At 50.2% G+C, this 26,003-nt stretch overlaps 3 long non-coding RNA genes across 3 annotated transcripts in view; 2 read left to right on the top strand and 1 right to left on the bottom strand.

The window, feature by feature from the left end:
* The window catches only part of LOC138842373 (uncharacterized), a 31,323-nt gene extending 28,399 nt beyond the window's left edge, over positions 1 to 2,924 (top strand). The window contains exon 4 of the long non-coding RNA XR_011376804.1: positions 2,655 to 2,924. This is a non-coding gene — a long non-coding RNA (uncharacterized lncRNA). The remainder of the gene's footprint in view (positions 1 to 2,654) is intronic.
* On the bottom strand, positions 2,301 to 22,830 carry LOC138842372 (uncharacterized). Its single transcript, XR_011376802.1, has 3 exons — positions 22,315 to 22,830; positions 4,229 to 4,287; positions 2,301 to 2,403 (listed from the first exon to the last, which is right to left on the bottom strand). It is a non-coding gene; the product is annotated as an uncharacterized lncRNA (long non-coding RNA).
* LOC132593644 (uncharacterized) overlaps positions 22,257 to 26,003 on the top strand; it is a 21,787-nt gene continuing 18,040 nt past the window's right edge. Inside the window, exon 1 of the long non-coding RNA XR_009559378.1 lies at positions 22,257 to 22,378. This is a non-coding gene — a long non-coding RNA (uncharacterized lncRNA). The remainder of the gene's footprint in view (positions 22,379 to 26,003) is intronic.

Genomic DNA, 26,003 nt, shown 5'->3' with positions numbered 1-26,003 from the left:
TGCAGGCATGGAAAGCCAAAACAGAGGAACTTGATCTCTCAGTGTCCCGGGGAGCTGAGTATCCAAGAAAGAGGCTGGGGGGTGGGGGGGCTCCACAGATCAGAGGGCCTAAGTTGTGATATTCCCAACAGTCTGACCTCAGGCCTCAGTTTTTTCATCTGTAAACGAGGAAAATAAGACCAGTCCTACTTACCTGATAGCAGTGTAAGCAGATCAAATGAGAAAATGTATTTGAACGTGCACTGTTTAAAGTACTGTACAAAGTGAGCTATTGATAGAATTGTTACTGCACTGGGCCGTGGGAGAAGACTGGGGACAACTTTCAAAGCCTCGTTATTTCCCTGAGCCAGGTTAGATTAAACATGAGGCTGGGTATCTGTCACTGGACCTGCCTCTAGAGTTTGGGCTTAGCGATTTCCTCATGGGGTGGGAAAGTTCTCATTGGTTCATCACTGCCGAGTGTGCCAAGGCTCTAAAACATGGAGATGATCCTGGGAGAGACTTTGGGCTGGTGCGGATGCAATCAGGATGGGGACCTGGGAGGCTGGGAGGAGGGCCTGGGAGAGGAGTCGTCGCTGAGGAGGAGGGGAAGGGCAGGGACCCCTTGTCTCTGCTGGATCAAGTTCAGGCACCAAGAGCGGGCCCCTTTCTCCCAGGGCCTTACCCATCCTTGTGCCCCCTGGTGTCATTCTGAGGCTCCCGGACACTTTCCAGGTAGGGAGGTGTGGGGGGCAGGTAACTCCAAACGTCAAATGTTGGCTCCAGGTCCTCTTTTGTCTTCTGACCCCGCCGCCGGTTGTTCTCAGGAAAAGGGAGCCCAAGCCCAGGGCTGCCTGAACCAAGGGGAGCTGGGGAGGTGCTTTGGGATGGCTGAGGCTGCTCAGAGTGGCCAGGAGCTGCCTGCAGCCTCAGAAACCGTGGACACCCATTTCTAAGGAACATGGGAGGTGAGGGGAGACAGAATACTGACTTCATGCATGACTAGGGTGGGGACAGCCCACCCTAGGAAAGCAAAATTTCCTCTCCAGTTTCTCTGTGCCTAAGGGGGGGGGGGTACGGCAGGGTCCAGAGCTGAAGGGATCTGCCCCCAGAATGGGTCTGGGAGTCCCCGTGGCTCAGCCTAGTCTCCTCTTGCCCTCTGAGAGGTCCCAAGCCCCTGACTGGAAAAGTTACCGCAGTTATAGCTCCACAGACCATGTATTAGGACCTCTTGAAAACTGGGGGATGGAGGGGGGGATTGTGTTTGGGGGAGGGGGGGATTGTGTTTGGGGGAGAGGGGAGCTTGTGGACTTTATGCTAACTTATACCCACTAAAACTCAGATTTTCAAGGAACTTGTAATCACACAGAGAACATTCTCTGGAGATGATGGTAAGCAAAAAAAATAGGATACAAAGCATTAGGTATAGAATGATCTCATTTATGAAGCAAAAATGAATTTATAGATTAAACAAGAGACTAGAATAAAACCAGTAAAAGTATAGACAGTGATGGCTTCTAGATGGTAGGAATATGTGTGATTTTATTTTCTTTATATTTCTCTATAGTTCCCAAATTTCTACCATCAACATATACATTTATAACTTAGAAGTTATGAAAAAGATTAAGATGACGACTCTGGAGTCAAGCTGGCACCCCAAAGTCATACCCAGAACTTTCACAGACCCCAGGCCCTCTGCCTACTCCCCAGGTCTGCTTTGGTGATCCTGGGCCGGCTTCCTTTAGGGCAGCCCATGGGGGAGGGGCTGAGGCCCAGCAGCTGTGAGTCAGCTGTGCCCGGAGACAATCCCGTGTCCAATGGGAGGCGGGGGGCTCATTTCCGAGCTGGACAGGGGCCAGGTTTTAGGGACCAAGTCTGCCAAGCAGCTACCTGAGGCACCAGTATTCATAACTCCTTTTCAGCCTCTGCCCAAGGGTCTCCATCCCCTACCCCAGTGACTGGTTCTGGCTTTCAGATACAGGAGAAGGGTGAAGGCAGCCTCATCCCTAGTTCTGAGGTTCAGTGAGAACCCAGATTTATGGAGATACATTCAGGCCTATATTCACCCCTTTCCCTTGCTTCAGATCCCTCCTGCCCCTGGACTCCCAAGGCCATGGACTCTGTCAGGGGAAGAGAATGGCTGGTTAAATCTGGGAAGGGGCCCCACAGAATCTGGTCAAGGGGTTTTGGACCGAGGAGTCTCAGTTAATCCAAGCCCGGGGCATTAGTAAAAATATGGCTAAGAAATTCTAGCCCACCTTCCTTCAAGTATTCAGTTGTGTTAAAGAAAAAAACCCCAACACATTAAAAAAGACTTTTTAGACCATTTATTTACGAGCATGTGTCAAAGTTTTACTTCAGTCTTGCTGCAAGTGAAGAGCCCTCTAAGAGGCCAATTCAAGGATTACCTCTTGGTGGACACATCTAGAGGAAGAAGAGTGGTTAGAATCATTGTTAAACTGGACATACAAAAATAATGTCTGGATAAAATGCATCCCACTCTCACAGCTGCAGAGGTAAATGGAAAACTGAGAAGAAGATTGAATCCACTTAAAAGTTTATCAGCAAATTGCTTAAGTGTTTTTATTAAGAATGCTGTTTTCTTCCCCCAAAATGGATTATATTGAGCAAAAAGGCTCTCTTTCATAAAGGTTTGGGATTCTTTTGTCTTACAGTTGGAAACATTGGCTTGGCTCCTTCTCCAAGGCTGGAGGCTTAAGCATGAAGCAACTGATATGAAAACTCTGGGTTCCTATGTGCCCAAGCCTGTGCCAGGCACCAAGGCAAGAACAAGACAGTGGGCAGGATTGCAGGGAGGCTGAATTCTCTCCATGCCAGGGAATATTTCCTGACAAAAGGATCTGTCCAGGTAAGTATCTCCAGAAGTCCATGAAGTTCCCTCATGTGGGAGGTAAGCAAAATGGCGGAGGAAGCAGGCAGCCTCATGACAGAGATACTTTAGAGCTGTTTCCCCAAGTGTAGAAATTGGACCTCTGGCAGAATGCCAGATGATTTTTGATGGTACGTTGACAAGACATTAAATCACACTGAATCCCATAGTGAGAAAGTTATTTTCTTGTCCACTTCTTTTCTTTTTTCCATTGGGTTCACAGAACTGGATTAATCATATTCCTCTGTTCATGACACAATCTCATCTTGGTCCTTGTATGGACCACTTTATATATATATTTAGTTAGTTTTTTAAATTAGTCGCTTTTAAATAATACTATAAGCACCCCATGAATTTATCACCGAAAACAAAATCTCAGACCTTGACAATATTAACAACTAACCAAATGGTCCCTGTGTTCCCTTCCATGCTTCTGATTGAGGCAGTTAACATCCTAAATCCCATATTCATCATTCTCTTGCTTTCCTTTTAATATAGTTCATATAGTTTAATATATTTGCACCTAAATGTATTCCTAAAAAGTATATTTAAAATTTTAACTTTTTAATTTTATTTAAAAATGGTATCAGGCTGTATATAATTTTCTTGGACTGTTTCACATATTATATTGAGTCATCCATATTGTTTCATGTCACTTAAGTTCCTTTGTTTTTTTTTGTGGTATGTGGGCCTCTCACTGTTGTGGCCTCTCCCGTTGCGGAGCACAGGCTCCGGACGCGCAGGCTCAGTAGCCATGGCTCATGGGCCCAGCCGCTCCGGGGCATGTGGGATCTTCCCGGACCGGGACACGAACCCGTGTCCCCTGCATTGGCAGACAGACTCTCAACCACTGCGCCACCAGGGAAGCCCAAGTTCCTTTGTTTTGACTACAGTATAATATTCCACATGTGAGGGAATTCCCTGGCGGTCCAGGGGTTAAGAATCGGCACTTTCACTGCCGTGGGCCCGGGTTCGATCCCGGGGAACTAAGATCCCACAAGCCACACAGCACGGCCAAGAAAATAAAAAATAAAATAATAATAATAATATTCCACTGTGTGAGGATACCACAGACTGTTGTAAAAGATATCACTTTCCTTACACCCATATTCTTAGCAGCATTTTTCCCGAGGGCCCAAGTTGGAAGCAACCCGTTGGGTCTTGTGAATAACGCTGCTAAGAACTGTCCATCGACAGGTGAATAAACACAATGTGGTATATACATACAACGGAGTATTATTCAGCTTTTAAAGGGAAGGAAATTCTGACACATACTATGACATGCATGAACTTTGAAGAAATGATGCCAAGTGAAATAAGCCAGGCACAAAATGACAAATACTGTATGATTATACTTACATGGGGCACCTAGAGTAGCCAACTTCATGGAGACAGAAAGTAGAATGGTCGTCAAATCGCTGGGGCAAGGAAGGGAATAGGGAGTTAGTGTTTAATGGGTACAGAATTTCAGTTTGAGAAGATAAAAATAATTGGGAAGACAATGGCAGTGATGATTGCACAATAATGTGAATGTAACACCACTGGACTGAACTATACACTTAAAAATGGTTAAAATGGTAATGTTTTAAAATTTTAATTAATTTTTTAATATATATATATTTTGGCTGTGTTAGGTCTTCGTTGCTGCGTGTGGGCTTTCTCTAGTTGAGGGGAGCAGGGGCTACTCTTTGTCGTGATGCGTGGGCTTCTCATTGCAGTGGCTTCTCTTTTTGCAGAGTGCTAGGTGTGTGGGCTTCAGTAGTTGTGGCACGTGGGCTCAGGAGTTGCAGCTCGCGGGCTCTAGAGCACAGGCTCAGTAGTTGTGGCGCACGGGCTTAGTTGCTCCGCGGCATGTGGGATCTTCCTAGGGAAGGGCTCAAACCCATGTCCCCTGCATTGGCAGGCGGATTCTTAACCACTGCACCACCAGGGAAGTCCTAAAATGGTAACGTTTTATGTTTTGTATATTTTCCCCCCCCTGCGCCCAACACACACACAAAGATATTACTTTTCCATTGACGGACATTTGGGTTATTTGATTTGTCCAGTTTTATCAAAGAGAAAGTCTCAGTTTGGTGCTTGTGTATCTTCAACACCTCTGTGACACATGTTTCTCTTCTCTCCTTTTTTAACAAAGAGAGAGGAGACCTTAGGCTCAAGAGTTCTGGCAGGCAGTGGTATCCAGCTAGAATGGAATTTCATTGGTTTTTTTATTTTACTTTTTTATAATGACTTTCTATTTTTGGCAACTGATGGTTGGTTTTCCAGTTACTGTAGTGCTGTAGGGTTTGTTCTTTTTTTAAATAATAAACATACTCAAGTAAAAAATAGGAAGTTGATTTGAAGAAAAATATCAAATAAGTAACATTATTGGTGGTATATGGATATGGCATGAATTATGAAGCTGGTACTTGAATGCTGAAGCTTGGAAAATATGATTTTAGAGGTTGATCAGACTTTGGTTGAACCTGTGGTCTCTGTGGTCCTTCCAAGGTTGACAGTCTCTGATATTCTGGGTGTACGGAGAGTACAGGCCATGGGAGCTCAGTGAGTGCTGGAATGGTCAGGGAAGGCTTTGTGTAAGAACTGGGATGTGATCTTGGCCTTAAAGGATGAGTAAGATTTAAGTGAAGATAAAGAAGAGAGTCCTTCCAAGCAGAGAGAATGGTGTGAATGAAGATATGAAGGTGAGACTAAACAAGGAATTTTTATGGGCTACTGAGTTTGCTTGATGGAAGCAAAGAGTAGTGATAGAAAATAAATTTGGATTGAGTGGAGGAAGCTAGATTATCAAAGCCTGAAAAATCCAGAGAGGACTTTAGACTTAGTTTGTGAGGTAATAGGGAACCACAGAAAGTTCTTGAGAAGGTAAGTAACATGATGAAAGGACTCAAAGCAAGTACTATCTGATAACTATTTGAGGTATGAATGAATTAATCAGCAGTCTCAGGCTGGACAAAGAGAGAAGTTTCACCGAAAATCAAAGACCTCCCATGTACCAGATACTGCCCTGTGGATTCAGTGATGCACAAAAACATACTCTTTATTCTCCAGAGCTCTAGTGGGTGAGTCAGACATTGAAGAAATAATCACATAAATAAATGTAAAATTATAAAAGTAGTTAGTCCAACCAAGCAGGTATTCCTGATGCTATGAACACATGTAGTTTAGGAGGCAAGGCAAAGCAAGGCTGTTCTGAGGAAGTAACATCTGAGTTGATGTTGGAAGGATGAGAAGGAGTTGAATAGGTGAAAAGAAAAGAGAAAAGCATTTCAGACAGAGCAAGCAACATGCCCTCTGTGGCTTGCAGAGGAGGCCTGGAGAGTCCCAGGAGTAGAAAGATCCTTAGGAAAGTCGTTGTGGCTGGGTCTCAGGGTGTGCAGAGAACGTAATAGGAGGATGGGAGGTCAACAGAGGCCAGGCTATGCCAGAGCCCACCAGGCTTTAGGAAGATTTGGGGCCTTTATCCTAGAAGAGTGGGGAGCCATTGACAGAGCTGTGACATGATCAGATCAGTGTTTTTTTTAAAAAAGAAAAAAGAAAATCAAGCATTCTGGTACATGTGAGGAGGACAGGCTGATTGTGAGTGGCTCTCTCTGAGGCAGACCCAGAACCCTCCAGAACCTAGGTGATTGGGAGGCTTGTCTAAGGAGAGCTGCAGGAGGCTGAGGCAGGCCTGGGGTGATGGTGGAGGAGCAGCAAGGGGGAGGCAGTGACCATAAGGATCAAACAGAGGATAAGTCCAGGAGGGGCCAAAGGACGCCTGCATGACTGGGGGCAGGGCGACATGGAGAGGACCCAGGAGCCGGGTTCTGCAGGTCAGTGAGGAGAGGAGAGAGGCCAGAGCTTGGCTGAAGTCACCCTCAGAGGCAGAAAGCTGCTGCAGTGACTAAGTTTGCCCAGGAGAGGGCTCCACCTTGGGAAAATGGCTGAGTCTCCATGACTCGGAGGTTCTCTGAGGTTCCCTAAAGAAAAGCCGTCCAAGGGCAGGGCCGTGTGGGACCCCTGCCACAGGTGAGGAAAGGGAGCCAGGGAAGGTGATTGGGAGCTGGCTAGCCGGATGGTGATAGTCAAGCAAAGACACCGGGTTAGAGGCAAGAAGGGGACCAGGAAGAGCACAGAGCCACAGAGGCCAGGATTCATGAGTGGAGACAGAGAGGTGGCCCCAAGCAGTGTGGGCGATCAGCAAGCCTGGGGGCCCCGGGCTTTCTAGTCCTCAGAGGGCAGAGGCTGTTGTGTTTGGGTTCTGCTTTCTCCTAGATGTGAATGAGGGCAGGAAGTGGTGGTAGAGGGCAGGTGGAAGCAGGGAGAACACTGACCAGGACCATAGGAGTAGAGCTGACCTGAAGTGAGACTTCCTCATCTTACCTACCCCCCCACCCCTCTTTCCTTCCGAAGGCTCCCTGGGCTGCAGAAAAACAGGGAAACTGAGGAGAAAATTTCTCTCTAAAAGGAGCCAGACTTTAGGTGGGGGGAGGAAGAAAAGGAAACCTGAACAAGAACCACATGATTCTTGTCAAGATTTTTAAGAAGATACGGAGTAAGCTAAGAGTGGGGAATCCAAAGCTTGGGTGCCCGTGCATGCATGTACACACATACATACGCTCGCTCAGACACTTGCACACTCATCACACATACTCACCCATGCTCAAATACACATTCCCTCCCCCTATTTCCCCGCCACACACACAGGAGGATCCCAGGCAGCTGAGGTGTGTGTCACGAGCACCCCCCTAGCACAAGTGAATGCCTCCATAGTGTGTGGTGTGTGTGTTGTTGTAAGTGAAAGATACAGTCAGACAGGTGATGGGGGGCAGGTAGGGATGGGGGATATCCCAAGATGTAATGTGTGTTTCTCAGGAGATGACTGTAGTGATGTGTGCATTCACTCATTTCTTCATTCATTCAGTCATTCACTCAACAAGGTTATGAGGGAGCCACCATGTTCCCCAAGCAGCGTGCTTGCTTAATATTGAACCACAGCTGCTATTCCTGCTCATAGTCTAATGGGCTTCAGAGAAGACAGGCCTCAGGACACAGGCAGTAAATGCCATGATGAGGGTGTGCAGCGTGTTATGGGAACCAGGAGGAGGAGAGCTGACCCAGAACATTTCCAGAGAATGTACCTTAGTGGGGTGAATATAGACGCTGGTCAGGGGAGTGTCACCAGGATGTGAGCTGCATGTCCACAGGTCGGAATGTGTTTTGGTGGGTATGTGGATTGGGAGGTGTAGGGTATAATATGTGCATGTATATATGGCAATGTGTGTCGGGGGGAAGGTGTGAGGTGTGTATCATTATCAGAATTATCAGAGCAAACCAGCTCTTTATTACATATATAATTTCCCTACGTCCCATTGGGTCCCTCTGTGCAGGGGGAGGTGGAGTGGAACTAAACCAAACAGGGGATTTAGCAACTTCGAGGGGCTGCAGCAGAGCTTCAAGTGCTGCTGATGGATGGTGTTGGCAGGCAGGGGAGGGGAGTGGGTGTCCAGCGATGAAGAGAGAATGGAGGAGGGGGTGGAGGGGAGTTCTAGCGGAGAAGAGGGTGTTGGGGGACGGGGAGTCAGCCATCTAGGAGGGTGGGAGACTGAGGCAATGTTGACTGGATTAGGGACAGGGACCAGTGCCTGGTACCTGCCTTTAGGGAGGAGGTCTGGGGACAAGTCCAGGGACTGCTTGGGGAGGGGGGATCCCGGCCTTAGAGCCTGGCTGCCCAGCATCCTCCCTTTTAGAGGAATTTCCTGCATCTTATATGTGGAATATGGCCTGGAGAGTTAGTGGAAAGAAGAAGTCATTCAACACTGGGTTAAAAATCTCAGCTTTGTGGTAGGACCTTGGGTAAGTTATTTCTCAGAGTGGTGTAACAATTGGGGTAATAATATTTACCTTGTAGTGTAGTGGCAATGATTAGTATAATATATAAAAACTCTGGCACCTAGTAAGCACTCAATGAATGATGGCTTTTTAAAAAAATATTTCTTGTTTTATTCGGCTGCGCTGGGTCTTAGTTGCCACACACAAGATCTTTAGTTATGGCATGTGGGATCTAGTTCCCTGACCAGGGATCAAACCCAGGCCCCCTGAATTGCAAGCGTGGAGTCTTAGCCACTGGACCACTAGGGAAGTCCCAATGATGTTTTTTTATTAAAGATGTTGGGTTTGTAGAGCTGAGTCATCTACATGCCAATCAATGTAAACCTCTCTTACTCTTTAAGGTTCAAACACAACCGCCTTCTGTACTCAAGCCTCTGAGCTGAGCCAGGCATATGGGGACAGCCCCTTCTCCCTGCTCTGGGGCTGAGTGCTTCTGAGTAAGAGTGTCCATTTCTCTGGTTGCCCCTTCAAGCATGTTTCTATCACCAGTTTCTTTTTTCTTCCCTGTTTTACTTAATTTTTTCCCTGCTTAGCCAAGTAATCCATGCTTATTGCAGAAAGTAAGTGTAAAGAAACAAGAGAAAGAAAACCTTTAATCCCACCATTGGAAGCAATTATACAAATCACTAACGTTTCTCCGGAGCTACTATATATCAGGCCTTATTCCAGTTGCTTTGGATGCTTTATTTCATTTCATCTTCACAATAACTCTGGGAAACAGGCACTATTATTATCCCCACAGACCTAGAAGGAGTCAAGGCACAGAAAGTAACTTGCTCAAGATCACACAGCTGGTGAGTGATACATGCAATCTCAGGCAAACTACACTTTCCTTCTATTCTTTTCAGTTTTCTGAGGACTTTCCTGCTGTCTTAGTTGAGCCAGACTCAACTAAGACTTCACTTTATAAATGTTTCTTACTCATCTTCTCCATCCCTGGCACAGTGCTGGGCTCTGCTGGAAGGCAGGAGACAGGCACAGAAGAGCACTTTTCCAGGCCCAGCTTCCAGTAGTCCCGCGGGGCAAAAACCAGAGCTCAGTGTTCTGGGCCCAGTGGTGAAGGAATGCAGAAGCAGCAGCAGCAGATGCCCCAATGGGGGCTTGGAGAGGAACCTGTCTCCCTGAGGACTCCACCCTCAGCTGAGCCATCTCCTCATGCCTGCTTCTCCTGACTCCCATCACTGCACCTTGGCTCCTCCTGGGGCATGGCCCTGCCACCCAAAGGGACTGGGGCCCAGGATCCCACAGCCCTTGGGTCTGCAGCAGGCCCACAGGCTGCCTCACAGGGACACCCTGCCTCTTTCCCCTCCATTCAGCCAATCCACTTGCGGCCAGATGAATCTTATTTAAGCACACTCCATTAAGCCCCTGTACTGCTCAAACACTCTGGCGCCCATTTAGGTACAAACTTCTCAGCTGGCACTCAGGGAGGGTCTCGCTGATCTAATCTCAAACTGCCTCTGCAGGCTTCTTCCTCCTCCCCACCCTTAACACAAGAGCATCCCAACTGGAAAATGCCTTTTTTGTCAACAGCTCTTTCCTTCTCTACCTACCAATGTTCCATCTTTTCTTCAAGTCCCATAATAAATGCCTCTTCTTACAAAACCTTTCCTGATCGCCTCCCTAAGCATGATGACCACCGGGTATACCTCTTCCTTTGAGTTCCATAGTCCTTTTTACTCCTCTCAAGACATCAATCTTAGGCTGCCTCATAGCATAATTATTTTTAATTGAAGTATAACTTATATACAGCCAAGTGTAGTAATCTGAAGTGAATTTTAAATGAATTTTTACATACACACGCCCAAGCAAATACACACACGCGTAACCTCTAAGATCAAGATATAGCACATTTCTAGCACTCCACAGGGATCCTTTGTGCCCCATTCCCCAGTACCTCCTATTCTAACTTCTATCATCCTAGAATAATTTTGCTTGTTATGAAACCTTATTTAACTGAATCATACAGTATAAACTCTTTGTGTCCAGCTTATTTCGTGCAACATTATATCTGTGAGGTTCATCTACATCCGTGCATATTTCAGTAGTCTATTCTTTTTCCTTGCTTTGTAGTATTCCATTGTGTGACTATGTCAAATTTATTTACCTGTTCTCTTGTGGATGGACATTTGTGTTGTCCCCATTCAGGACTATTATAAAATCAGCTGCTGTGAACATTCTTGTACATGACTTTTGGTGGGCGTATTTATTTCTCATGGGCATATACTCAGGAGTAGATTTGCAGAGTTGTAGGATATACATAGTTTCAGTAGGTACTGCCAAACATTAATCCAAAGTGATTTTACCAACTTACACTCGCAACAATGTGTGAGTTCTAGTTGCTCCAGTATTGTCAACCTTTTTAATTATAGCCATTCAGGCAGGTGTTATAGTTCTTTATATTTCAAATAATAGTAATCATATTTACCATCTATTGATCAGATGTGACACTAGGAACAACTCTAGAAAGCTGGTATTATTATCTCCATTTTACAAGTGAGGCTCTGAGCTGCTTATAAGTTGAACAAAATGACATGGATGATATATAGTAGAACAAGAATACAAATGCAAAACTACCTGACACCAAAGTCCCTGTTTGTCCAAATGCATCACGTTGCTTCTCTCCTGCCACATAGTAGAGAGCAAGACTCTTGTCTTATTCCTCTTGAGATGTTCTATATTGCCTAAGTAAGAGCTTAATAAGGGATTGTTAAATTAAAGGAATTGATATCCAGGAAGAGGCTGAGCTTGGAAGCAGACATCACAAAGAAGGGAGCTCTTTCATCAGGGCAGACCCATCTAGGTGTTCTAAATTCCAATGACTGACTAGATTCTGTTGGAACCTGACAAGCTGCCCTTGGAGTCAGGAGACCTGGTTCCTTAATAAAAAAAGAAAGAGAGATGGGACTTCCCTGGTGGTCCAGTGGCTAAGACTCTGCGCTCCCAATGCAGGGGACCCAGCTTCGATCCCTGGTCGGGGAACTAGATCCTACATGCATGCTGCAACTGAGAGCCCGCATGCCACCACGAAGATCCCTGTGGCACGGCTGAGACCCAGTGCAGCCAAAATAAATGAATAAATAAATAAATATGTTAAAAAAGAAAGAGAGGGAGGAAGGAAGGAAGGAAGGAAGGGAAAACCACTACCTTTAATCAGCTTGGGCCACAGTTTCCTCATCTATAAAATGGAGATAATAATACTGCTCTGGCTAATGAGAGAACAAGAGGCAGTGCTTTGTCATTTGTAAATTGCAATGTTAAAAACTGATAGACTTTTTAAACCATAGCCAACATTTATGGGGCTTTATAAAATATATGGATTCCAGGGACCCAACCGTGGAGATACAGATTGGCTTGATCCAGGGTGGAGCCTGGGCATGTACATTTTTTAAGAGCCCTTTTGTGTGACTCCAAGGCTTGACTAAGGATGAAAACTGCTAGGGTAAATATATGTATTATTATCATTATCGTTAAAGTATTATCCTCATTGTTATCTTTTGGGGGTGGAAATGGGGAGATGTCTTTCAGAGGAGTCTTCTGTAAAGCACAGAGATCCTTTGTAAGTCCTTAGATGAGGAACACTGCCAATGTCTTTATACCCTGGCCATCTCCAGCCTGGAGTCTTAGAGGCAGGTTTGTGAGTAGGTGTGTGTGTATATATAGTTGTGTGTGTGTTTTCAAGAATATGTGCCTGGAAAGGGCAGTGAGGAGAAAGCGAATCGTGGGGTTTCTATATTGAGAGGAGGGCACTGGGGGCAGGAAGAACAAGCAGTCGAGTTCTGGGGGGCTCAGGCCCATGGACTTTTATCCTTAAGAAACATGCAAAAATGACCCCTGGCTTGGCTCCTGGAGGAGCATGGCTGTTCCTGTCACGCTGATTTGGCCACAGATGGTGTCTGAGTTCACCACAGTGTCAGCCCTGCCTGCCCCTGACTGCTGAGCTAGGGTGGCCTGGAATCTGGCCTGGAATACAGCAGCCATCCCTTTTCCTGTTAGACGTCTGCATATCCTGGGCACCCAGGATATTGTCCATCCCTGAGAGGTCAGGGAGGGTCAGAGCAGGGTGAAGACACCTCACCTATTCCCCTCCTGCCCAGGGCCCTTAGTCCCACTGAGCAGCTCCCTGTCCAAGGTCAGGAGTCCATGTTCTGGTTCTCTTCCACTATTTATACTCAGGAGAGGGACCCTGGGAACCCTATGGGCTCAAGTTACTGCCCCTGCTTGTCCTGGGGTGGGAGGGAGTAAAGGTCCCGCTAAAGCTCAGAAAAGGATGTGGGAGAGAAAAGAGGAAATAAAACAGAGGGCAGGATTAATGAAGTGGCTTCAAGAACTAATAGTGCATTTACCAACATCTCCTCCTCTGACTCCCATCCAGAGGGAACCTGGCCACAGCCCTGAGGCAGGCTGTCCAGCTCCCAGCCACCTCTTAGGGATCCCAAGGCTGGAAAGAGGCAGGTGGTCTCTCAGATGATGGAGACAACCCCTCTTCTCTTACACCCCAATCTCTGGAAATGAAACCCCATATCTCAGCCCCTCCTGTGCAGTGCAGGCCCTTCCCCAGAGCTACCCAGCTTCCAAGTAGCAAGTGGGAGGTACAGTATTAGGTGGTGTTTTGGGATCCTGCCCCCACCCCGGCTTCCAGCCATGGGGATACAGCCCTGGCCACCTTTAGTAGTTTCTTTCAGCCTGTCCCCATCCCATGCCCACCTATCTCCCAGGCCTCCTCCCCAGAAGCTGACCTGGAGCTGGATTCCCAAATAAACAGTAACTAATTGGATTAGGAGCTGATAATATTGTTGAACTTTCTTAATGTCTGTTGGCTGTCTTTCCACCACACTGAGGCTTAATTGTATGGGGTGGGGGGAGGAGGAGGGACTTCCAGGAGTGAAATGTGACCCCTGTTAACCTCAGATAAAATGGGCTCAGTGTCTTCCCAACTGCCTGTCATCCCCCATGGAGCAGGAACACACACATGCTCCCACTCTCATCAAATAATTACACAGATGATACACACATGCATAGGCATGCATGCAGAGATGCAAACACACCCAGAGCCACATAGGCATCTCACCCAAGTACACACACGATTTTGAACATGGATCATACATGTACACAAGTCATACTCAACTGCTACACATGCAACATCACATATATGATAGACAAGTATATGCCCATACACAGATACACAGTCACAGAATGCAAGCACAGAGATACATCTAGGCAAATATAATTACATACCTGATGCAAATGCATAATAGATTAATAGATGTACTCGTGAATGCACACATACACACGCATACACTGACGTGTACATATACACACGATGCTGAAATGAGCATGCACAATACATGACACGTGTCCACATATGTGCATACCGTGCACATACCTTGCCCTGGACAAGACAGCCCCTGCCCCGCTCCGCACAGGTAGTCTGGCGCACCCCACACATCCATCTCTTTCACAATCTCTGCTGCTTCCACTTTCTACTTGTTCCTGGCAGTGTTTCTGGGGCCCTGAGTTTATGCGTCTCTTGGAGCCCGGCCCCGCCTATCTGAGTGTCTCCATCTCTCCGTACCTCTGGGGCCCTGCCTCTACGTGGATCTCTCATTCTGGGATGCTGAAGTTGAAAAGGGCCTGGCTGGCAGAGTGGCGGGGAGGGCATGAATAGAGAAGAGATTAGAAGAGAAGAGTAGGAGCTGGGGGTCAGAGAGGGTGGAGAAGAGGGTCGGGGAAGAGGACCCAGAAAGAGGGGAGCGGCGAGGGAAGGGGGGCGAGAGGCGGGGGAGGGGCGCCTGCCTGCGCACAGCAGATGTTGCCGCTCCTCGGAAGGAGCTGTTAATGTAAGTGGAGTTTGTGCGATGGTAATTAGGAGGGCCCTCATTACCCTGGCGGAGACGGCTGAGAGCCGATAAAGCCGAGGGGGAGAGGGGCCGACATCAGGGTAATGGGGGAGCAGGGCCATTGAGGAGCTGGAGCCGAGCCGGGACCGCTCCGTGCGCAGCTGGAGCCCGGCGAGGCGGGGCGCGGCCCCGGCCTGCAGCCCCGGGAAGAGAAGGGGTGAGAGCGGCGAGGGGTGCGAGCGGCAGGCTCTGCGCCGGCCTTCGTGCCGCCGCGCGGGAGAGGGTGCCCCCGAGCGCGAGGTGCGAGGGCTGGAGCTGCCTGTCTGCAAGGCGAAGGTGGCGAGGAGGGTTCCAGGCCGGCGTGCCCGCCTCGAGTGCAGCCCTGGGTGGCGACATCCCCAGAGGCCTCTGCACCTATATTCAGAGACCCCTGGTGGCCAGACAGCGGTGGGGCTCGAGAGTGGAGATATGAAAGGTCACCATCCTCCTCCTCTAGTGCCTCCCCTCCCCCTGCCCCAGTGCCTGGGGATTTAGGACACTAATCCAGAGTGCCCAAGACATGGACTCTAGAATAGAATAGCCAGGACGGTAGTTAACGCCCATATGGAAGGTTCCAGAATGTTAGGTCACAGGCTGGAGGAGACCAGCACTCAGGGGTGGAGTATAAACCCTAACTCTTGCCTCCTTGGGGTAGGGGGAGGCCAGTCCCCCTTCTTCCCCTCAGAGATCCTCTTTCCCTCCCTCCCATCCTCCCGCAACCCTAGGGGAGGGACCCAAGCCGTGAGAATGCTGAAAGCCGAGTCCTAGCATCTCCGAGCACGTTGCTTCCCTTCCTGGCTTTGCAGGAAGGGGAAGGGAGACAGGGAGACCAGTGAAAGCCGGGCACCTGCAGCTCTGCTCCCCAGCCAGGAACCCAGGAGACCCTCCCAGACCTCCAGATTGGGGTCCAGGGTGGTGAGCCCATTTTGCTATTTACCCTCCTCATCCTGGGTTTCCAGGATGAGCCCCCAGTGCTTTTCAGACTAAGGAGTGAGCAAGCCAGTCTTCTCAGCTGACTGAGAGCCATCTCTACAGAACAGGCCAAGTCCCCCTCTCCTCCTGCTCCCCTGGCCCTAGGCCAGACAACCCTGGGAAGACGTCCAGGAGGCAAGGAATCTGCCGCCATGGTAGGGAGAGGGGACTTGTGGGGATCTTTCCAACCTCACTTCCTCCGTTGGAGGGCCCATCATCCCCTTTTTAAATCCCTTCTTCACACAGCCCCTACCTGCAGCTGCTTTCAGAAGCCCTAGGTCACTGACTCCTGCCATTCTGGTTTGCCGACTTCCCAAGGACTACATAAAGTCCGCCCCCGCCACGCGCCCCCATTATGGAAAGCGTGGAACAGAGAGGGGGCTTCATTTCCTTCAGGCTTTGAGGAAGGGAAAGGAAAGTCCTGCCACTACCGACCCCAGACGTAACCACATCTCCCAGAGAACTAACGAGGATGTGGTATCTCTGAATAGACCAGGGCTGAGGGGAGATCCCCCGGATGCTCCTCCCTTCTTCAGCAGCGTGGCAGAGCAGGGGTTAACAGGGAGAGGCTGCAAGGCTGGAGCAGGCGGTGGCTCCCGCCTCCCGCCGCCCCCCCCGCCCGGCCCCGCCCCGCCCCGCCCCGCCTCAGAGTTGCTGACTCTTCCTTTTTGTTCGGGCTGACAGCGAGCACCTGGTGTGCTCGCGCAACAATATTGTTCCTGCCTCCCTCCCCCCAGGCCGCAGGCTCCCCTCTCTCCCCTCCCCACCCGCAGGCAGCCTTCCCCTCCATCTCCTCTTCCCCCAGCCCCCTCCTGCCTGTGGCCTCCTAGGAGCCCCCCTCCCCACCACAAGCACGGACCCTGCGGTGTCAATAAACACAACATATGCTGCCATTAATGTGAAAATCGTGCCCTCTACTCCATTCACCCCCTCAGCCTGCCCGCCCGCTGGGGGCAAGTGTTGGGGGTGGGGGAGAAAGGTCAAGTGGGAAACATTAACTACCCTCTTTTTTGATCTGCTCAGCCCCCACCCCCCCTCCAGCCTTGGGAGAGGGAGAGGAATTGGAGGAGCACGGATGGGAAAGGGATAGGGGTGTTGTGAGACCCGGGTTCTCCCCAGAGCCTCCCAGATGGAAACAGGTGAGCACCCTCCTCCAGCCCACGCACCTCTTGAGCTTCAGGGGGACATGAGTAAGGCCCAGTCGGCCCTCCCACAGACGGCCATGTTGCTGACAGGTTTCTCCTGGGGGCAGGGGTAGTCATGGGGGTCCCAATCTATGGCAAGTCCAGCGATCATCTCAGCTCCTGGCAACTTTCTATCTGCCTGGATTAAAAAATACAAACCAGAAGGGTTCTCCAAGGGGATTGGGCTTCAGAAAGCCCTTGTGAAAGGAGCCAGGTACCTCAGATGGCTAAGGGAGTGGCCTGGCCTCAGTCTCCTCAACTAAATCACCAGTTCCAAGGCAGCAGGGAATAATAAAGATAAAAATAATATAATAACCACAGCTAACATGTATTGAGGGCTTATTTATGTACTAGACATTGTGCTAAGCACTTTACAGGCTTTATCTAATTTGTTCCCCATAAGACCCCTATAGGGAAGTTACAACCGATATCCCCATTTTACAGCTGAGGAAAACAGGCTTGCTAAGGATAGCTAGCAGGTACTGAGTGCTCACTGCACTCCAGGCCCTGGTTGGAGTTCTCTGTGTATAATGTCAATGACCCTCTGAGGTTAGCAACACTATTGGTGCCATTTTCCAGACGACGAAACTCAGGCTCAGAGAGGTTCAGTAACTTGCCAAAGTTGCACAGCCAGTAAGCAGAACTTGGCCTGTTATTCAGGTCTGTCTGACAACAAAGCTTATGATCTTAACCCCTACACTTTTCTGCCTCCTTTCTCTATTTTTCTCCATCTCCAGTAGCCCCACAGCACATAGAGACACCCCCACCCAAGCCCACCCTCAAGATTAGACACATAGTAGGACAATGGGAAGAGGAAAGCCAGAGAGTGGACAGAGCATGAGACAGAGTTGAGACTCTCCTTCTCTGCCCAGGTCCTTGCTCGTTCCACTGTCACTCCCTGCTGCCGCTGAGCTGTACCCCGCCCAGCCTGTATGCTCACTGTCCCCCCACCCCCATGCCCAGCCTCATTCTGGGGAGTCACTGTGGACAGGCAAAGTGCCCCTTTAGGCTCAGAGCACAAAGACATTGTGCTTGGCTCTGCAGGTCCTCACTTCTGAGACTCCAGTTGTTTTATTGATATTAACTTAACACATCCCCCACTTCCCCACCCACCCAGGCCCAATCTGACGGGCAGAAATCTGCTGCCTGGGCACCACCCTGACCTCTCTTTTCCTCTTTCATTATCCACTCCGGGCACCAGGGAGCCAGCACCAAAATTAAAACAATAACTAAGCCCGAAGTGGACCCAGCAGCCCCCACTCGCACCCAAGGGAGGGAAAAAGGCCACAAAAACACCTGGAGAGGAGAGTAATCAATGGAAGGGGAGGGGGTGACCCACTCCCACGCCAGCACCCCCCACGCGCCTTAACCCTTTATCCGCTGCACAGTACCAGGACTCCCAGACCCCATCCTATAAAGAAGCGGCAGCTTCTGTCAGCTGTTCAGCCATTTAGTGCTTTGGGGTTTGAATAAACAAATCTGGGACAGTGAGGTTCCCCAGAAGCCCACCGTTAAGGGCTAAGACCCCTAAAGGAAGCCAGTGTTACCATAAGCAGGAAGTTCCTCCTTGGGCAAATTCCTGGAGAATGGGTTGATCACTTAGTGGTGTGTGCTAAACACTATATAAAGTGCACTACCTTATTTGATCCTCACAACAACCTAACCCGTAGGCATTCTTGTTCCCATTTTTCAGATGAGGAAACAGAGACTAAACAAATGAAATGACTTGCCCAAGTTCGTCTTAGCTAATAAGTGGCAGAATCAGACTTCAAACTTACACTCAGGACTCTGTTTTCAGAGCCTACAACTTAACCATCTTGCTGAGCTTTCTGCCTGGACCTTTCCCCAGTGTTACTGGAGACTGGGTAGACAAGTAGGCTCAGTTCAGGGGTCTTCCGGCCCTCAATCTCCCAGGCTATAGAATGGGCCTGCTGTGACATCTCATCTCAATTCCAAACTGTCTGGAAGGGAGATCAGCGGAGATCAGGTCTGGCCCTGCTGAGGCCAGCAGAGGGGGCTGCTGTAGCTGAGGTCAAGTGTGGGAAAGGGAAGCTGGATGGGCCTATCCCAGGAAAGCAAAGGTGTTAGGCAAGGCTTCTCATGCACCTCGCCCCTGCAACGTCTATGGGCTAGCTGCTTCAGCAGGGGTGCCCTTCCAGGGGGAGGGGGCAGACTTAGCGCCGTTGAACTGTCCTAACTGTGGTGGGCTCTGCACAGAAGACCTCTCTCCCCTCCTCGTCTTTCTGCCCTAGGCCTCCTCTAGAAGGAGTGTCTCAGCTACACCATCCACCCCACCCCAGGATCCCACGTCCCCCAGCAGGCCCCATCACTGCCCCCAACCCAACACACTCCAGCCTCTCAGCGTCTTCCAACTGCCCCATTACCTTGTCCTTTTTCACCTTAATTCTGCTGACACAAGAATGGGACTTTTCCAAAGGCACTATACCAGAAAACTGAAGGAAAGATGAGAAAAGCCAACGCTTATGTCCAGGCACTGTTCTAAGGGCTTTGCCTAAAATTTGCACAACAATCCTAAGAGGTAGGTACCCCTATTCTACAGATGGAGGAAAGGAGGGCCTGAGAACTCATAAACTGAAGCTGAGAAATGACACAGCTGGGGGTTTGAATCCAGGCAGTTTGCCCTTATGCAACACTACTTTTTTCCAGAAAGAAAGAAAGAGAGAGAGAGAGAGAGAAAGAAAATCTTGGGCTTCTCTGGTGGTGCAGTGGTTAAGAGTCTGCCTGCCAATGCAGGGGATACGGGTTCGAGCCCTAGTCTGGGAAGATACCACATGCCATGGAACAACTAAGTCCGTGCGCTACAACTACTGAGCCTGCGCTCTAGAGCCTGGGCTCTAGAGCCTGTGCTCCGCAACAAGAGAAGCCACCGCAATGAGAAGCCAGTGTACCGCAGCAAAGAGTAGCCCCCGCTTGCCTCAACTAGAGAAAAGCCCGGGTGCAGCAACAAAGACCCAGTGTGGCCAAAAATAAAATAAAAATTTTAAAAAACCATTCACTTTATAGCAGTACACCATATATACTCAATAAATATTTGTTAATCAATAAATATTATTTATTTATTTTTAAACTTATTTATTTGATTTATTTTTGGCTGTGTTGGGTCTTCATTGCTGCGCACAGGCTTTCTCTAGTTGTGGGGAGCGGGGGCTACTCTTCGTTGCAGTACGTGGGCTTCTCATTGCAGTGGCTTCTCTTGTTGTGGAGCACAGGCTCTAGGCGCGCAGGCTCAGTAGTTGTGGCTCACGGGTTCTAGAGCGCAGGCTCAGTAGTTGTGGCCCATGGGCTTAGTGCTCCGCCGCATGTGGGATCTTCCCGGACCAGTAGTTGAACCCATGTTCCCTGCATTGGCAGATGGATTCTTAACCACTGTGCCATCAGGGAAGTCCAATAAATATTATTTTTTTAAAAAAGAAAATCTTCAAATTCTTTATTCTGCATTAGACTGTCATCTCCCTAAGGGCATTCTTGCCCATCTTTGCATTCCTATAGGGTAAAACAAGAGTGAGACCTCCACAAAAGTGCACCAAAGGAATTCTAAGACAATGAAAGGCCACAGAGGACTGCCTGTCACACCCCACAGGGAGATGGCATGATGCTTCCCCTTGCCTCAACCTTGGCTCACTTGCATGCTAGACCCAGCCACACTGACTCCCAGCCAGAGGTAAGCTCAGCCAGGCCTGATGAGGTCCTCAGGCCTTTCCATAACTCTTCCCATCATCTCATTGGTCTCCCTTGACCCTGTAGGTACCGACCTCATCTTGGCTTCTAAGTCCTTACAGTCTCCAAAATTCCTGCCTCGACTTCCCTCTAAAGCCTAGTCATGAGGGCCCCTCATGGCCCTGCCCTTCAGAGGTCCCGGCTCCCCTAGCCCAATTCTGTCTCCTCTCTTATCCTGGAGCATATCTGTGGTTAGGGCTGGCCCTGCCCATCAGAAGCTCAGTTCCCTCACTCCACAGCCTGGTTTCAAGTTGTCTTGAGGAAAGATGCCCTGGTCCCAGGAGCCCATCCGCTGCACACCTGCCCCCTGCCCACAGCTGACCAAAGACTTTCCTTTGCCACCCCTCAACACAGCCATCTCTTGCTCTGTTCCTGACGAGAGAGTTTCCTCCAAATCCCCACACTGCCTCCCATGACCCACTTAGAATCCTAACTCTCCAGACTTAAAATAGAAAACACTCAACACAAGCTTTTACACTTCCTGCTACCAGCTGAATGAAGATTGTGTCATTAGCAAAAACAATAACCACCTATTACGAATAATAGTTGCCCACCAATTCAGAACCGGTGGCCATTCATTTGCTCAGCTCTCCCCAACAGGCACTTCCTACCTGTACGCAGACTGTGTAAGTGCCTGGGGGGTCTCTCTGGGTGTGGGACTTGTGTGTGGCAGTGTGTTGTGAACGACTGTTGTGTACTGTGTGTTTTCTTCTCCTTGGGAAAAACTCCGAAGTGGCTGCGGGCCCTGGGCTCATCTGTAATCTGGGGCATTGATCAGGGTTCATTGATAGCTGATTGTTTTCACACGTGACTCGGTCACATTCCTCTAATCTCCATCCTTCTGCTCAGTTTGCATGACAAGAAGCGGCCTCAGTGGGGAGAGGTCGCTCACCTCTGACCAGGATATAATTGGAAAAAGAAGGTCATTGCTGCCTTTGCTTCTGGGGCAGATCAGCTTCGTTCCATTTGTGTCATGAGCTCTTGCCAGCACACACTCTCAATGACATGGAGACAATGGCTGTGCCCCACAATGGAGCCCACAGAGATGTGCTCGACACAAACGACGAGACCCTACACTTGCTCTCATCAGGACAGGCATGTACGACAATACACACACAATAGGTGCTCTCAACGCTGAGGATAATACCAGTGACACACAGGACAACATGTGTGACATCTACACAGAGGACGCACAAAGAGATGCATAAAAACAATGCTTACCCGATGACACAGGTACCCAGTGACATATATACACAGTGAAACACATATAGACATTGCCATGAGGGCAAAGAGCCCAGGCTAAGCTACCATACCCAACACGAAAAAATGTTCAATAGTCATACCTTTCTTCAGACAATGCCCATATGGGAATATATCAGAATTACCTGGGGAGCTTTGACAAAGTGCATGTTTCCAGGAATCCCTGCCAGCCCATACACACCCCTTACAATACGAGTGCATGTGGGTCGACACGTTTACATTGAAGAGCTCCCTCAAGTAATTCTGATATGCCCCCTGCTTGAGACCCATTGAACCAGGCTCCCCTCTACTGGGTGGCAGAATTTGCCAGCAGGGGTGTTGGGCTGTATTTTATTTTCTCTCTCAGTTTGGGAAGGGACAGGCAGGAGCTGAGAAAAGGATCCGCCTATAGCCAGAAGATTAGGGGCCAGATAATGGCCAGGAACCGAAAGAGTTAAAACTGGGCATTGATCCCAGCAACCTTGGCTGCCCTCCTTAGCGCCCGCACAGCACACGCAGAAGGACCCTTCGCGCGGGGACTGTCCCAGAGACTCGCCTGCGCTCCGCCGCCACGTTGCGAATCCCACACCGCCTCCGAAGCCGTGTCTGCTCAGCCTTGGGTATCTTTGCTTTGGGGGGCACGGGTCAGCCCCAGGCCCGGTGATCCAGTCCCTGAGACACTTCCCCGCCCCAGGGTCCCAGGGTGCCATGCTGGGCACTACGAAAGCCAGAAGGTTCCCTCTATTCGGGGTGCGGGGAGGGGGCGAGCTGCCCTACCCCCAACCCTGCCACGCAGGGAGGCCCCCAGGAAAGGGCAGAGGGCACCGCGCGGGGACCGGGCGTTGGAGGCGGCGGGTCACTTAAGTCCCAGAGAGGTGGCGCGGAGATCCGTGGGAACAGCACGGGGTCGCACCGCCCCCTGGCGGCTCAGTGGCAGAGTGGAGGCAGGGGGTGGGCGGCAGCGGGGTCTAGCAGCTCCCAGACAGGTTCCCTGTTCCCAGCGTTGAGCGGGGGAAGGATGTTGAAGAGACGCCCCCACGAAGACTGTCCTGTCCTGTCCCCTCCCTTCCGCTCTCCCTCTGTCCCTTTCTCCGTTTTTTCTCTCTTCCTCCTCCCCCCATCTCGCCCACTCTTCCTGCCCTTCCCCCTCCCCTGTCCTCACTCCCTCTCCTACCCCTCTTCCTTTCTCTCGTCCTTCGCCCGCCCCCTCCCGCCCCCGCGGGGCAACGCCTCGGTGCGCCGGCTTGGCAGTTAGCCCGTTAGATCTCGTACTATTGATCCGCTTCTGAGCTGGAGCTGACAGCCCCCCTTCCCGGTCTCTCCTCGTCCCTATTCCCGGCGCCCCCCACGCCGCCCTCCCCAGCTCCAGGCGGTCCAGGCCTGCGCCTTGCCCCCACCTAAAGCCCCACGCGGCCGCGCCGAAGTCTCCCCCTCACGAAGGGCAAGAACAAATGTAATTAAAGCGACCGGCGAGGGGTGTGCGCCCCTACCGGCACGGGCTAGAGCCGAAGTCCCAGCGGCCCGCCCTCTGCTCGCCGCCTCCCTCCAGCCCCCGCGCTCCCCGCCCCCCGGAGCGGGCGCATTTGGGTTGAGCTGCGCCTGTCCTATAAATCCACATATAATTCTCGCCTTTCCTGTTCAGCTAAGGAAAATAAACGTGTAAGGCTGTTTCTGGGAGCCCAGCTCAGGGACCGCTCTAAATTCTCCTCTTATTGAGTCCGGGCTGGAAATCATTCAGGTCGGCGGCGCGCTCCCCGCCCCCCGCCTCGTCCCCAGCCTGCGCCCGCCGCGCACACGCACGCGCGCACACGGAAGGCAGGAGCCGGATATATAAATATCTCCAGCTCTCCCCATAGCCGGGGCAGATTTATTCCGCTGCCAAGCCTGCAGAAAATTGACTTGTTCATGGAGGCGGCTATTGACACATCACCGGGGGGAGGGTTGGGGAGAAAGCAGTGGAGCCGGCGCCCCTCCATTATACGTTAATGTAATCAGCAGTGTGCGAAATGACTGCGCGGAAAATAGCATCACTGACATTTATATTAGAGGATATTGATGGCAGGAGCTGTGACCGCATCACTCTGCCTCCCGTTTCCACGGATTGACACAGGAGCCTCTTGTTGGCTTCATCCACGCTCGCCTCCCCTCCCCCTCTCCCCCTCCCGCGTCCTCTCTCCTTCTCTCCACCCACTGTCTCTCCTCGCCTCACCCCCACCCTCCCAATTCACTCTTCCTGTCAATTATTTTCCAAATAATTCTTGAGCACCTACTGGGCGCCACGTGCAGGGTCTCTCCCGCGTGCCTCTCCCTAGGTTTCTCCCTCTCCTTCTCCCCCACCTTGTCCTTGCCCTCTCTCTCCCTTCTCCCTAGCTCTGCCTCCCGCTCCCCCTCCCCCTTCCTTGGCTCCGTGGCTGGACCGCTGCTGTCGCAGCAGATAGATAATTGAAAAATGGGCCTCACCTCTGCAGCCAGCAGGAGTGGTTCAGGCAGTTACGGCCGGGGTTACCTACTCCATCTCAGGCCCAGGCTCCAAAAGATATTCTGAGGAAATTGGATTTTACATGGATGTTTTATTCGGGCAGAGGCTTTAGTGTATATAAATACAGGCGAGGAGGCCTTGGCGGCAAGGATGAGTGAGGCGAGACAATCCCGCCCGGGGCCTGGAGGCTCAGGGGAGGCAGGCAGGCCATGTGCTCAGCTCTGGGTCCCAGACCTGGACATCAGTGCATTTCCTCCTCAGCATCTGAGACTAAAAGAGGTTAATGCCTATGAACAGCTCCTCAAAAGCTGCCTTGGGAATTTTAAAAGTGTGTGATTGTTGGCAGGACGATATACTGAGAAAAGAAGGAAATATACTGAAGAAGTTTGAGGACTGATTCTTTCAGTAAATATTTATTGAACCCTTAAATTGCGGGGTATTGTATTTGGGGCACAGGAGTAAGTTAGACATGCTGCTGCTTTCAGGGACAGTTTGGAGAATGACAACCTGGGGTTTCAGTTTAGGGACAAGGAAGGGGAAAGGTGGGAAAGTGGGTACAGAGATCACTTCTCTGATCATCTGATCATCTAAGAAGCCTGGATGAAGAAGCAGAAGGGAAGTGTGTCAAGTTGGAGGATGGGGGGGTCCTACCAACTCTCCAGTCTCTCTCCTGGGGCTGGTTAGCAGAGCTTCTAGGAACATTTTAGACAACTGTGGTCACCAAATCTATAGGCAAGTTCACATCCAAGATGTTCACAAGGAATCTGGTGAAAGTCTCTGGAGGGTTAACATGATAGATCGAGGACCAAGGTGAGGCCTTCCAGGTACAAGGTGTGAAGAGGGCCTGAGTGAGAAACCCTTTGGGAGAGGCCTAAATTGAAGGCACATGAGCAAGTGAGAGGCATCAGAAGACCAGGGAGGTGGGATGTGGGTGTAGGAAGGAGGGAGTAGATGCTTGGGGGCCTAGAATAAGGAATCCTCCGGTGTCTGAATGCCCGTCTTCACAGGAAGGCCTCCATTTCAGTCATGGGCAGGGTCTTTTCTGTGGCTTGTCTGATCTCTGATTAGAGTCTATGTGGTTGACAGCTATAGCCTGAATCATTTTTGTTTCTTGGAAGGAGAGCTCATGAGCCACCCATGATTGAAGGACTGGTATTAAGGTGAGTATAACCAAGCTGAGTGCTCACCGAAGGGGCTGGGCCTCCTTCTGGGCTCAGAGCAGAGACGACAGCTGCCTTATCCCAGGCACATCACTGGGAACTGGACCAGTCCTCCCCCAGATTCCAAAGCCCCCCTTCTCCTCTGCCACATTGTTCTACTGTTACATCATAAGCCTGCAGGGGCAGGACAGGTGCTGGATAGATCATGGCCATCCCTCCAGCTGCCCCACACACATCCCAGGCACTTCCAGATGGCATCTGGGAGCTCCAATCCAGCTATAGGATGGGAGTACTCTGGGGTAACTGGACTTCCTGTCTGACCTCCATCAGCATCTTCCGTCTCTCCTATGGATTACATTCACTCTGACAGCCCAGTGGGGACAGACACCCTTCCCAGCTATCAGGGAGCCAGGCCACTCCCACTCACCTTAGTTACCTCCTCCTCACTTCTGCCCTCAGAGAACCACAGGAACTCATGTCTCCACTCCCCCAAATCTGTTCCTGGATTTGTCTTCCTTTCCCTGTGACTCATTTGACATGAGACTCTGTGACCTGAGATTCTGGTCTCACTGTAATCTAGGAACCCTTGAACAGGTTGGTGATGAG

Source organism: Globicephala melas, chromosome 16 (assembly GCF_963455315.2).
Source record: "Globicephala melas chromosome 16, mGloMel1.2, whole genome shotgun sequence".
Classification (NCBI taxonomy): domain Eukaryota; kingdom Metazoa; phylum Chordata; class Mammalia; order Artiodactyla; family Delphinidae; genus Globicephala; species Globicephala melas.
Note: the sequence above shows the minus strand (reverse complement) of the source record. Positions and strands in the feature narration are given on the sequence as shown.